A 15,169-nucleotide genomic window follows, 5' to 3' on the forward strand; every position below is an offset into this window, starting at 1 on the left:
CCTAGCTACTGTAATGCACCTGTCATTATTTTGCCCGCCTGGGGGGGGGGGGGGGGCGGCGGGCATACACGGGGCTTTAGACAGAACACCATTCCTGAAAGGCGGGAATTTGACAAACTTATTGAATCCGGGTCCCGGGAAATAGACTTTGGCCGGGGAGTAACCGCGAAAAGTCGAAAGACGACGGCGATATTTTTATTAGTAGTCACGTGACATACAATTACGTCATAATACAGTCATTTGTGACGTAATAATGTTCTCATCTTGTTCACTCTCGAGAGAGGATTTGTTCAGTCAGGAAAATAAGTTTATTTTATTGACAATTATTTAGATGGAGGAACAGTTTCAGGAGTTTAAAGACTCTGTGAACGAAAGGATTATCGGCGTAGAACGAAATCTACAGACAGTGATTCAGAAACTTGATATTTCTTCCGGATTTGTAAATTCACCACGTGAAGGGTGCTTCTCGGTAAACGACCACCCAGAAAGTAGCCACGTGTTGGCTCCCGGTACCGCAGCTCTAACTGCCACCGGGTCTAATTCTGATATCCAGGGGGATTTTTCCGCACTGAAGGACAGTTTGGCACGGATTAAGCTGCCGACAGAGCTACGACTCAACGAATCCCGTCAAGGAATCAAGCGTTCGGATGTTCCTGTATTGAACATTCTTTCAAAGTGTAGCCGTTACAGTGAAACCACGGCAAAACTCCTATCGACAATTGAACCAGGATCTAGTGTAACCCAAGAAACATTGGACCAGTTGTTTCTTATTTGTCATGCTCAGTCTTTTTTGTCTTTGTCGCAATGTCTGTGTTTTTCCGATCACTTATCAGTAGACACGCCATAACCTTATTGACCTGTATGTCAATTGTCTTCAGTCAGATCTGGGCATGTATCAGGAACAGATACCCTTGATAACGTATCTGGAATGGGTCCTTGCCCATCGATGCATGTTTGGTTTAAGTACATATATGGGCTAAAGTATTGGATAGCTTTTCGGTGCACATCGATCAAGGACTTCCATGTTCAAACTAAAAAGATCACAATGTTGACGATTTTTTAGATGTTTGCAGGAGATCGTCACTACTCCAATTCATAGAAGATAATGGTTCGCCAGTTCAAGATGCACTCTTACTCCCAACTAAGATTTACCACAATTAATACAAATGTTTTGATATACCAAAATGGATGAATATAATTATATACATGTCGAAAACAATGGTTCATATGAAAGATACCGAGTTTAATTAGAAAGAAAGGTGCAGAGAACACGATATTTCTACCTTACTAGTAGTAGAACACAGTAAATATTTTAGCATTCACCAATCATTTAATATAGTTTGCGTTTTCATCTATTAAAACACGGTTATAATCTTGTTATCATGCAGTAATTATTTTTTTCCATAAATGTATTATTTAGTAATTAGTGAATGACGTACCTCTAAAACTTTGTTATACATGTATATGTTTTGATTTTGAATAAGAGTGTTACTTTAACGTTTCATTATGGATATTGATTAAATAAACAAAATGTGAGTTTTCATTAGTAAATGGTGGCCCGTTTGATTGCCATCTTTAATACTGATTGGTTTTGTAAAAAAGGGGTTTTCCTGTGACCAGGCTATACTGTATACTTTTCAGGTGTAAGTTTAGATTTCTACAAAACAAAATGTATTCAATGGTCCTCAGCTCTAATGCTTATATTATAGTGTCCGTGATATAAGCACATACAGCAATAGTGACGGCGACACAGAGAATGGCGGTCAGTTTACTTCCCGACCCGACGAATTGTACATAATCTATGAGCACGAGCACCGGAAGCACAAACAGGAGTATAACGTGAACGCCGATGGGCGCATTTGCTATTAAGACCTGGAGACAGCGAAAATGACGATAAGGGTATTATGCGTCAATTCAGTGCCGACGTCACAACGACGCCAGTAAATTGGAAGGAGAGAACGGCATATATACAAGTCGCTTTTATTTTTAATAATGTTTTTCTTTAATTGTTCCCAGTTTTAGTACAATGATGCTTTTTATTATGAAACTCTATGATCACACAGTTTTAAACCTTTTATTTTATAAGGCAGACTGTGTGGGATATTTTTGGTTTTTAACGATTACTGCATCGTATCTTTGAAAAGTATTTGCATTAGGTGCTCTGAATTGTTTCCCTCCGTCTGCAGATAGAGTTGGGATCTCTAATCATTGAAGTACTTGGGGTTTACCTTTTCGTTTTTTTATTATTATTTGTTTTATTGATAAGTTTCCTCAAGTTAATGCATACTTTGATAAGATTTACCTTTAGCGTTTTATCTTTATTAAGAATTGTTGGGATAAGAGTGAGGTTTGTGTACATAAACTGGTTTAAACCCCCAGTAAATTTACATTTTACTGCCCGTTCCAAGGCGGTACCTAACAATTCTTGATAAACATACCAATTATATATATATATATATATATATATATATATATATATATATATATATATATATATATATATATATATATATATATATATATATATATATATATATATATATATATATATATATATATATATATATATATAGTATTTATGCACTGTGCTGTTTGTAGAGTTTTGTGCTGTTCTATGTTTCTTGTTTGTGAATTTGTGTTCTATGTCTTTGGCGTTTGCCCATTGCCACTAAACCGGGTTTATGTTTAAACATTTTGCTACTGAGCATGTTTCTGTAGCCTTTTGCATATATCCTGAAACCACAACGACATCTAAAACACGTCTAGATGTAATTACAAGTTCAATTTGTCTCTACTGACGTCGACGCCTTTTGTATGCTGGGGTACATTCAAGTTATACATTTGCAAACATTTTCAATATTAATGTTTACTTGTTTTATGTATTTGGTAGCCGATACGGCATTATATATCCAACAAGGCTATGTTACATAAGATTTATATACATTCACTTCACTTGCAGTCATTGCTAGAACATGTAGATAGTACTGAAATACCATGCCATTTTTAACTAATCAGAATGCATTATACTAATACATTAATTCAGAACAATTTGGGGCACCAAAATGATGCTTTTGAGACATTACATATATGAATAAAGCTGCAAGTTATAAGCGCTGACGTCAAACAAAATCGACAGTGCACACGAATGACGACTGAATCTGTTAAAACAACTGGGTACACAACATATCTAGTCATTCGGAACTCCTCGGCCTTTTTAAAAAAAAAAAAAAACAACCTCGGATGTATTTGGACGGTTCACATACTAAAAACGTGGTACGTTTAAGTCCGCTGCAAGTAGATCGTGTAGTAATTTTATTTAACAGTTTTGTGTATCTTGGGATATTTAATTATGTTTACAATAATACAATTCAATGGCAATCAATTTAAACTTATATCAATAAATACAACTCTAAAACACTACATTTAATTAATGATATAATTCAAAATTTTACGAACTACTTCAACTGATATACATGCATACATCCGAGGTTGGTTTTGAAAAAAAGTGGCCGATGAGTTCCGAATGCATATCTAGTAAGAAAAAAAAACAGGAATTGGTTATTGCAAAGTATTAAACACAGGAACAAACCCGGTGAGTGACCAATGGCAGATAGATAATGTAGACCATGCTGGGAACAGAAACGTGTTATGGTGCACAGCCCAGAACGATCTCGAGGGCAAAACAGGGGAATTTTTACCATTTAATAACAACAACGAAGAGCCGACACCGAGATCGGCAGAGAAAGTTACAAGTAATCAGAGAGAAAAAAAACATATCACAAACGCATGCGGTTGAAAATAACTATCTGCAGATATAAACAAACGACCAAGACGCTGAACCTACATCCGTGACCAAATGTATTCTATATTGTGGCGTCACAGTTGGTCAATGCATACCACGGTAACAATTCTTACCTTTACACACTTGCAAATGAAACTCTAAAGATAACACAAAATATAGTGTCACTAAGGATACAATAATTAGAGAGAAAAATAAAAGTGAGCATGCAACTATGATAGACTACTGTATGATACTTTCCCGAGGTCCCCGCAATGCTTTACTAAAAATAAATGTTTGGGAAATACCAACGAAATTCCAAACCGGATCAATGACTTACTATATGGTAATTAGGTAGATAAGTGGGCGGAGCATAGCGCTTTGAAAACAGTAGTTGCCGTAGTAGCCTGGATACGTTACTATAGTAATACTTAATATTTTCTAATGAAATTTCACATAAAGAAATTAAGCTCTTGTTTCTAAAATAAATGATGTAAATAAATTCGAATTAAAATGTATTAATGTTGTTTTGTGAAAAAGGCAGCCATGATTGGTACTCGCTCATGTTTTTTGGTAAAATGCACTTTTTTGTGTATGACGAAATAGTGTGGCAAATTCAAATGAGCGCAAACAGCTTTGTTGTTGCGTAATTGGTTGATTTTATCAATGTATGGTTAACATGTCAAAATGTCGAATTGGTTTTTAGACTGTCGGCTGCAAGCCGAGAGTCTTTAGAGAGCGGTATTTCAGAAACGCGACTAGTCGCCTGACGCGACATATTGAACATGAATATATAAATACACACCACCTGCGTAGCAACAGAACTACTTACGTGAATGTGGGGCGTCAAGTACCTGCTTATATGTGTATTTAACGCGTTATTGCCTTTTTTTATGACAAACATTGCGTGTTACTCTTAGTATAGTTATACCGTTGCAATTTGGGGAGTTTTTTTAACAAAATAATGAAAAATAATGAAAGTATAGCATTTACATACGAAGTCATTTTACCCTACATCCAATAGTAAGCTACACCACATGTTTGCACCCCGTGTGACGTCACACATATCCCGGCATTCAAGACTGACCCGGCAAACCCCGGCAAAGAACTTATTTTATGAATGAAAGCTATTAAGAAATAAATCATACGCGGTTAAAGAGTTCATGTCATGTAATATTTTGTGAAATAGCTTTTATGTTTCAAATGATTTTTTCAGCAGCAATCGAACTATTGTATTGGTTTGAGTAAATTATTTGGATTATACCTATCACAGTGTGTCAACGTTATGCCTATTGTTATTTTGGACTATAGGGTGTAGTTTTTAAAGTCATTCACAATATGGCGGCGATTATGCGGAAATGAAATTGAATGTTACTTCGAACACGTTCTTCTACAAAATAACCGACCTGTATTTAGTGCTATTGCTTTAACATCAATCGAAGCAAAATTGGCATCAATGTATGCGTCTAAAAATGTTAAATTTAGATGGAGACAATCCAGAAATGAGCTGCCAGGAAGTGATCGATTTCGGATACGAAGGTACATGTACATTAGTCTGAAATAATAGACGTGTTATACGGGATTCTTCTAATCCCTAACGTCTAAACGGTTTTGTGCAAAAAGCGGGGATGTTTGAAAAATATTGAAATTGTATTAAGTGAAGTAATTTATGGTTGAAATGGATAATAAAGTAAAGATTTATATTCATATTTTACCATGGAAGTGCAAAGCTATTTTGCAAAAAAACAAGCATTTAATGCATTAAAACACATTATTTACCTTTTCATTAAAAGGAAAGTTGACTGACACAGACATCAATTATGCCAAGTGGAACAACTTGACCCAATGGTAATAATTTGGCCACCTCCGACAAGCTTCGAGATAATACAATCGTAACAATTTGGCCTTGGCCAAACAATCTCAACACCTCAGCCAGTATCCAACAGGGATTGACTATCTCGAAGCTTACCGAAGATGGCGAGTTGTTACAATTGATGGCCGAAATGTTCCGATTGTTGTAAAATTGTGAACTGCAGCCTTGCAGGTGCCCTTCATGTATATATTGTTATGTTTTGACAGAATGAAATGAAGAAAAAACCATCAAACTCATAATTATTTGCTGGATATTACTTTTTGGTTACGGAATTTATATTAAATAACATTATCTGTTAATATTTCTTGTTTTTATGATATGTTATAGATGCAATATGCTTTAACCCGGAATCCCGATCGGAATAACTACCCACTTTTCGTACAAAACAATTTGTACGTGAAGGATTTGCTGTATCAAAAATCGTAAAAAAATCTGTCAACGTACAAGTATTTGGACTAGCAGGTACATCTAGCTGATCTACATCTCTTAGTCTAAATATTTGTATGTTGACGGACTCTTTTTACGATTAAAAAAAATGTCTATATATGGCAAATCCTTCACTACAACATCTTCATGTTACTTTCATTTCAGAGTTGATTATTCACTAAAATTATTTCGCATTTTTAATTGTTGTTTAACCTGAAACGTCTCAACCATCAAAAAAGAACATATATGCTTCAATAGTCTAAAAAAATAGACGTGTTATATGGGATTCTTCCAATCCCTTATGTCTAATCTTGTTTGTGCAAAACAGGGTGGGGGTTGAAAGATATTGAAATCGTAGTTAGATAAGTAGTTTATGTTTGAAATAGATATTAAAGGTTTATATTCGTATTTTAGTTATTACCATGTAAGTGCAAAGATTTTTTTCACAAAACAAGCATTGAATGCATTTAAACACAACCATTTTACATCTATGTAAATCTATGCACCGCAGCCTTGCAGGTAATCTTCATGTATAACAGTTTATATCATTATGTTTTGACAGTATGAAATGAAGAAAAACACTCATCAAACTCATAATAATTCGTCAGCTTTTATTTTTTGTGTACATAACTCATATTTTAGATACATATAATTATCTGACCCGGAATCCCAATCGGAATAGCTACCCACTTTTGGAACAAAAAAATGTATGTGAAGGATATGCCATTTCAAAATTTGTAAAAAGATCAGTAAAGTTACTATTATTTGGACTAGTGCTTCAAGTGTTTGATTTATTGTCTCTATAATGTATAATGCACCTGTCAATTGTAGAGCCAAGCTGGGAGCTGCCTAAAAATCAGTTACCCAGTTAGCTCAGTTTGACAGATCTCCATGCAAGTGTTCACATGGTCGTGGGTTCAAGCACCATACCGGTAGCATCTTTTCTCAAAGGTTTACTTTAGAATCCATCATCCAGGAGTAAACAATTATGATTTTTTTATTAAATATTACAGGCCATGTTCTTTTGTAAACTTTCAAATTGAGAAGTGCCTGGAAACAAGGCTAGTATTGTTAACATCATCTGATACAATCAACTGGAACAAAGCTGAAATGGCTGCCTGACCTGACTTAAAAATTGGATGGCAGTACATCAGACTAGAAGATTACAAGTATTGAGGTGGACAAAATGAAACCTGAGCCTACCAAAGCTGACAGATTGCACAAGAAACACATAAATGCAGGTATTTACTGAGATATTGTAATTATTTTTTGAAACTTCTCATTCATTTAGGAAGTTCAGTTGAAACAGAGTTGGCAAAAAAAATGAACAAAGGTATATACATTTTAAATTCTAATTCAAATGAGAACTTTACTGGCCAGCACAGAATGGTAAAATGCTAGTCTACCAATATAAATGTGCCTGGTTCGAATCAGTAAAGCTGATGAATGTACTGGTTGTGTAGCCAGGATGTGAGTAGGTCTGCACTTGGCTGATAATGCATATCATATGTTTAAGCTGCACTCTCACAGATTGTCTCTTACCAACTCTTTTTTATTTCTTGGTCTTGTAATGAATTATTTTATGCGAATTTCTGAACACTGGACATAACAGACAACTGGAAAAAGGGGATCGCTGCTTCCTTATATTAATTCAGTCAAAAAAGACAACTGAAAATATTGAAACGCTGTTTTCTTATTTTAATTCGGTCAAAAGATGATGTTCTGTGCCAAAAATCTCATTATTAGTAAAGCGTTAGTAATGCTTTTAACCATAAAACCAATAGTTACAAATGTAAATATAAAAACATGATCTTATCTTTTGTCAGCAGTCTTATTTCATCAGTTTTCATACTGCTTTTCATTAGCTTTATATTCCAAGCCAAAAAGTAAAAGAAGTTGTCAAATCCTTCAATCTGTGACTGAGAGTGCAGCACTTTTACAGATTGAACGTTTTGACTACTTTGTTTATTTTTTGTCTTGGAACGAGCCAATTTATGTTAAAATGCATGTTAACCATTCATATAAGATTGCTGACAATAAATTTGTCAGAAAATGTTTATATTTAAGTTCAAAATGTTTTATGCATTTTTCTTAAACCGTTAGTAACGCTTTAAGCCATAAAACCTTTGTTTTCGACCTGAAATATGGAAGTCTGCAATCTAATATTTTGTCAGTAGTCTTATATCACTGGTTTGCAGATATTTTAGCAAAAAAATAGGTCATTCCAAGACAAAAAATACAAAAGTTGTAAAAACAGTAAATCTGTGAGAGTGCAGCTTTAAATGACTAAATGTTTTGATTTGGCTCAATTTTCACCCAAAATCTTTTAGTTTTGTGGCATCTAAATGGTTTGTTTTTAACAACATTACATGTGCATATGTATATATTTGTTCTTAAATTTGTAATTTAGATTGGAAGATTCATTCTCTGGAAAGTAGAAAAGGGCATGTTACATACTGTTATCACTGCCATGACAGAAACCATATTGAGGAGCTGGTCCACCTGTAGGAAGAATTGCGCTATTGGTTGGAGCAGCACTATTACCCAGCCATACACCAGCACTTAGTTTGTCATAGGGAGCATTTCTGAGCAGTTATGGAGACCACTAACTATGCAGGTAAGTCATAATCAAAATCTTGGTTTATATATTTTTTATAATTTAGCATCTGTTGAGAAGAAATTTATTTCTAGATTGAAGGCACACACTATAGATTGATGCCCAAAAATATATTTCTTATTTTAATGCATTATCATGTCTAACTGATTTGACTTAAATAATCAAAGCAAAAGAAATGCAAATGATTAATCTGCAGATATACAAATGTAAGCTTTTTAACTGGGGAAATTGTTGCCACTTGTCTATTAATTAAAGAACACATTTATAATTAATAATGTTTAATCTGTACACAAATCATATGCCTTCTTTGTTTTAACCATCAATGTCAAAGAGTCCAGCATGATAATGCATTAAATTGAAAAAAAATGCATTAATTTATATGAACCCTTTAAAACAAAGACATTTCCTAAATCCAATAAAAAAATAATTGAATATTGATGCAGAGTTCAGTTAGAATATAATATAACTTTTTTTGCAGTTGTTGCAGTGAAACTTGCACCAGTGTGTTTTCTGTGGAGATAAAGAGATAGTGTCCAGCAATGAAGACCCAACTCAAGATCTGACCTTGTAAGGCCAATATGAAATAACTGTGTGGGAAAATGGGAAAAACCTGCAGTCAGGAATGCACGGAAATCATCAAAAGAACAGTGTTAAATTAATCTTGAATAACTTGACATTTATTTTGTTTGACATATTTATTCATGGTGCAGTGAAAACATTCTTTTTTTCTCATGGTTATTTAAATTTAGAATTGATAGGAGGGAACATCACTATGTAGTTTCATGTTCATAGTCAGATCAAAACCCATGTACATGCCCAAATGAGCATTCGAAAATATCAAAATGGTACTTGTTGTATGTAGTGTAAGTTAATTAACATAATAAACAAAAATATTTAATCAATATTATGCGCCTTTCAAAGAAGAGGAGTATATTGCTTTGCACATGTTGGCTGCTACGTCCGTCTGTCTGACAGTAGACCAAAGCTTTTCCGGGTGATAACTCTACAATTCCTAGACCTATTGTCAATCTTGACATGAAAGTTTGGTTTAACCAGTAGATGACCCCTTTTGATTTTAGGGGTAATATGGTCAAAGGTCACAGTGACCTTGAACAGGAAGGTGTCAAACCATACATCTGACTGATAAGTTGACAATGCCTGCACCTATGGCCCTCAAACTCAACATGGAGGCTAAGTCTGACTATTAGAAGATCCTATTGATTTAAGGGGTCATTGGGTCAAAAGTCAAGGTCACAGTGACCTTGAATGCTAAAAGGTTGTACTAATAATGACTGGACAAAACCTGCACCCATGGCCCTTGAACAACTTGACTTTGGGGTTGGGCCTGACCAGTAGGTGAGCCCTATTGATTTGTCACAGACCATTGAAAGCAAAAAGCTTGCCTGTGTGACAACTCGACAAAGTCTGCACCCATGGCCTTCAAACTTGAAATTTAGGTTTGGGGTGACCAGCAGATGACCCCTTTGGATTTGGGGGTCAATGTCACATCTCCAATATTGGTCTTTAAAACTATGTCATTTACTTATTCCCTGCTGCTAAGAGGATACATGTTTATCAGCAAATATTAGCCATCATCTGAATATGAGTGAAAACTGTACCAACTACCCTCATACTTTTAATAGCATAATCTTAAAACTGCCTCAAAGGCATCTTTTGTCAATGAAAAACCAGCTGTCATTTCGGTCCATGCATATTTCATTCAATTGTCCAGATATTCTTGACAACATGGCGCTAATTAATGCTGCAGGTTTGAAATTTAAGACATTGTTTTTTTTCTTCAGCACCATGCAGATTTATTAACACTTCTATAATAAAAACAAACTAGAAAACAAATTTTAAAGATATTAGTTTTTTTCATGGTATGACGCCACAGCACCATGCAGATTTGTTTTCACTTTTATATCAAAGAAAGTAACCCGAGCACAAATTTTGTAGATATGTGGACTCTGTTGATAGAAGTTCTGGGAGGCATTTTTAGGCTTGAAAGAGCATCATTTTAAAGTTATATTTTTATTATGTCCCTTGAATCTTGGGTATAGTTTGTATTGCATTTGTATTTTAAAGACATTGGCTTCAACAGACCCTAATGAAATGAAGGAATGTAATTGCTTACTGAAACTGTTATAAGCGACGTCATAAATTGAAGCAATTTTAACATAATGAATATGCATTTAACTAATTTAAAGCGGTTCAAAATTAGGAAATTTGAATTAAGAATCTTGTAGGGCCAAAATATATTTGTGCTTATTATAATCACATTTATCCTTCTTCATCTACCTTAAAGAGTGTTCATCATTTGTATGAAATCATTTGATCACGTTTCATTTGAAAGAACTTTGCGGTAGTGTTTGCTTGCTTCAGTTACGTCACCGACAGTCTTGCAGCGCTTTCAGCGCTTTGATATTAAAGTCCTGGTGGTCTAGTTGTTCAGGTGTTGATGACCTAGAGTTCTTGACTTTACCGGCGTGGGCCCCCACTAAAACAAACATACTTTTTATACTATAACTGTAATTTCTCTGAAATTTCGACATCGCTTAAATAAGATTATACTAAACGTATACTTTCGGTTTTGTTGCATTTTGTAAACGCCATAAACACTATGTGGGAACGGACACCGGATATAGCTCAAAAAGTGATCATTCGATAAGCGTTTGGTTTTGACACATGGACAGTTTTCTATCATTTTTTGTATTTTATGGTGATATAATTAACTAAATCGAAGAGTTTTGAATTACTTGATACTGTGCAATATACGGCTATGATGGAAATGTGTCTCCTCTTGTGTATAATAGTCCAATTCTCGCCGAAAGTTGCATGATCGCTCACAAATGTTCATTTATGTGGTACGATTTCAAACATAAATCAACAAATTGAAAGTAAGAATAAAAACTGAATCGAGCGAATTCATTGTAATTACATAATCTAGTAATGTGTAAAATATCAATATGATATATTTTGTTGTTACGGAGATATTCATACCTTTTGATGCCCTGGCAGTGTACTGGGGATAGATGAAGCAAATAAATAACTGCACAGGGGATAGCTATTAAGTGGACTGAGGATAGTAACGATGTATTTAGAAAAAAAACGAGACTGTGATAATGATTACGGCTATTTATCTATACGCGAGCTCGAGGGAAATTGTTCGATGTTGTCCATATCGGGGGATGAGAGCAAGAACATGTTGTTGTTATTTGTATCTGTATGCACTTAAAACTGTTTCATTCATACATATTAGTCAACCATGCTGTGTTTTTTCACAAGCATCAATATTTAAATATTTGACATACGCCGGTAATCTGATTTATTGAGAACACACAAAACATATGGCCGTAGAATTTATGTGGTGTTTGCTATTCATATATATAATAAAGCTTTGTAAATCAAGTAGGTACGTTTTTGCAAACAAAAAAGTTACCAGGAGGGATATTGTGATCAAATTTGGAACACGTAAAGCTTTGTTCTAAGCTTGGAACAAAGTTGGTATTACTTAGAACAGAATAATGGTCTCTGCTCGTTCACTTCAGTGAGAAAGAATGTATTGTTACCAACCCTGATATTTACGCAGCTTGCATATATACGTTCATTTAGGCGAGCACGGATCAAACTCATTGTTAACTTAAGTTTGCTCAATAATTTCTTATCAAATTGTACTCTCACTTTTTGCAGATTATTTGAAAGTTCGACATATGCATGTATAGTGCATATTAACAGTGTTACTATAAATGTTTGTCCCATTTTACATGTTATCACCAGGACACACATTTCTCAACTTTGATACTATCCCCAGTACATAATGCGGCTATCCCCAGTACAGTACTGTGAGCATTTCATAGGGCATATCTTTAACAGTTGCATTGCCATTTCTTACAATAAAAATAGTTGAGCTTATTCTTGTGAAATCCTTCGATTCAGATTTTTTATTTATTCGATATAAAAATAACAATACTTGTCGAAATTCAGTAAGTTTTGAGGTGATCATCTCAGATTTGAAGAAACCTTTTACGAGGTCTGTTAAATCGTAAGCACTTTAAAGTATACCATAGGCGACATTTAGCATTCAGCTATTAGTTTAAACACTTGCTTCATTTGTGGATACGGTAGATATTCGTTAACACAGCAAGATCTTACCTCTGTTAAATTAAAACAACTGCATAATTGTCTGTTTACTTATCACTTTTTGAGCTATATCCGGTGTCCCTTCCCACACAGTGATAAATACATGATTGGGGGGGGGGGTTAAAAATATAACAAAGGTTAAGAGAATAAATCTGGATATATATATACAAAAATATAAGCTTACATCATTCACTAAAACATAACGGGACTTAAACGTAGCCGTGTGTATTAATGTGCATGTAATTGACAAACAGCTACAGAGGATGATCAACGAGAATAGCGACATGGCCATCTGTATAACTAAAACTGCACGAATAGATTGGATATATATATATTATTGAAATAAAAGGTTTTGCATTTATAAGCCAATAAGTTAAGAAGCTTCAAACGGAAAAAAGAACACACACTATACTGCACTGCACACAAATCTAGCTATGCAGGCTACACGCGTTTGTATGTGTTTTTTATATTAAGTATTTTCTGAAAACGGTTGTAGACCACAAGGACATGTATATGTCGTGCAAACATGCATATCAGTATATATATATATATATATATATATATATATATATATATATATATATATATATATATATATATATATATATATATATATACTGATATGCATGTTTGCATTCTTTCTCACTGAAGTGAACGAGCAGAGACCATTATTCTGTTCTAAGTAATACCAACTTTGTTCCAAGCTTAGAACAAAGCTTTACGTGTTCACGTTTCATTTGAAAGAACTTTGCGGTAGTGTTTGCTTGCTTCAGTTACGTCACCGACAGTCTTGCAGCGCTTTCAGCGCTTTGATATTAAAGTCCTGGTGGTCTAGTTGTTCAGGTGTTGATGACCTAGAGTTCTTGACTTTACCGGCGTGGGCCCCCACTAAAACAAACATACTTTTTATACTATAACTGTAATTTCTCTGAAATTTCGACATCGCTTAAATAAGATTATACTAAACGTATACTTTCGGTTTTGTTGCATTTTGTAAACGCCATAAACACTATGTGGGAACGGACACCGGATATAGCTCAAAAAGTGATCATTCGATAAGCGTTTGGTTTTGACACATGGACAGTTTTCTATCATTTTTTGTATTTTATGGTGATATAATTAACTAAATCGAAGAGTTTTGAATTACTTGATACTGTGCAATATACGGCTATGATGGAAATGTGTCTCCTCTTGTGTATAATAGTCCAATTCTCGCCGAAAGTTGCATGATCGCTCACAAATGTTCATTTATGTGGTACGATTTCAAACATAAATCAACAAATTGAAAGTAAGAATAAAAACTGAATCGAGCGAATTCATTGTAATTACATAATCTAGTAATGTGTAAAATATCAATATGATATATTTTGTTGTTACGGAGATATTCATACCTTTTGATGCCCTGGCAGTGTACTGGGGATAGATGAAGCAAATAAATAACTGCACAGGGGATAGCTATTAAGTGGACTGAGGATAGTAACGATGTATTTAGAAAAAAAACGAGACTGTGATAATGATTACGGCTATTTATCTATACGCGAGCTCGAGGGAAATTGTTCGATGTTGTCCATATCGGGGGATGAGAGCAAGAACATGTTGTTGTTATTTGTATCTGTATGCACTTAAAACTGTTTCATTCATACATATTAGTCAACCATGCTGTGTTTTTTCACAAGCATCAATATTTAAATATTTGACATACGCCGGTAATCTGATTTATTGAGAACACACAAAACATATGGCCGTAGAATTTATGTGGTGTTTGCTATTCATATATATAATAAAGCTTTGTAAATCAAGTAGGTACGTTTTTGCAAACAAAAAAGTTACCAGGAGGGATATTGTGATCAAATTTGGAACACGTAAAGCTTTGTTCTAAGCTTGGAACAAAGTTGGTATTACTTAGAACAGAATAATGGTCTCTGCTCGTTCACTTCAGTGAGAAAGAATGTATTGTTACCAACCCTGATATTTACGCAGCTTGCATATATACGTTCATTTAGGCGAGCACGGATCAAACTCATTGTTAACTTAAGTTTGCTCAATAATTTCTTATCAAATTGTACTCTCACTTTTTGCAGATTATTTGAAAGTTCGACATATACATGTATAGTGCATATTAACAGTGTTACTATAAATGTTTGTCCCATTTTACATGTTATCACCAGGACACACATTTCTCAACTTTGATACTATCCCCAGTACATAATGCGGCTATCCCCAGTACAGTACTGTGAGCATTTCATAGGGCATATCTTTAACAGTTGCATTGCCATTTCTTACAATAAAAATAGTTGAGCTTATTCTTGTGAAATCCTTCGATTCAGATTTTTTA

The 15,169-nt window shown here is 34.4% G+C and overlaps 1 long non-coding RNA gene across 1 annotated transcript; it reads left to right on the forward strand.

The window, feature by feature from the left end:
- The first annotated feature begins 7,106 nt into the window (after positions 1-7,106).
- Positions 7,107-9,596, forward strand: LOC128244686 (uncharacterized). The gene is made up of 3 exons (XR_008262969.1): positions 7,107-7,318; positions 8,488-8,694; positions 9,173-9,596. It is a non-coding gene; the product is annotated as an uncharacterized LOC128244686 (long non-coding RNA).
- Positions 9,597-15,169: the final 5,573 nt, after the last annotated feature.

Source organism: Mya arenaria, chromosome 8 (assembly GCF_026914265.1).
Source record: "Mya arenaria isolate MELC-2E11 chromosome 8, ASM2691426v1".
NCBI classification, from domain to species: Eukaryota; Metazoa; Mollusca; class Bivalvia; order Myida; family Myidae; genus Mya; species Mya arenaria.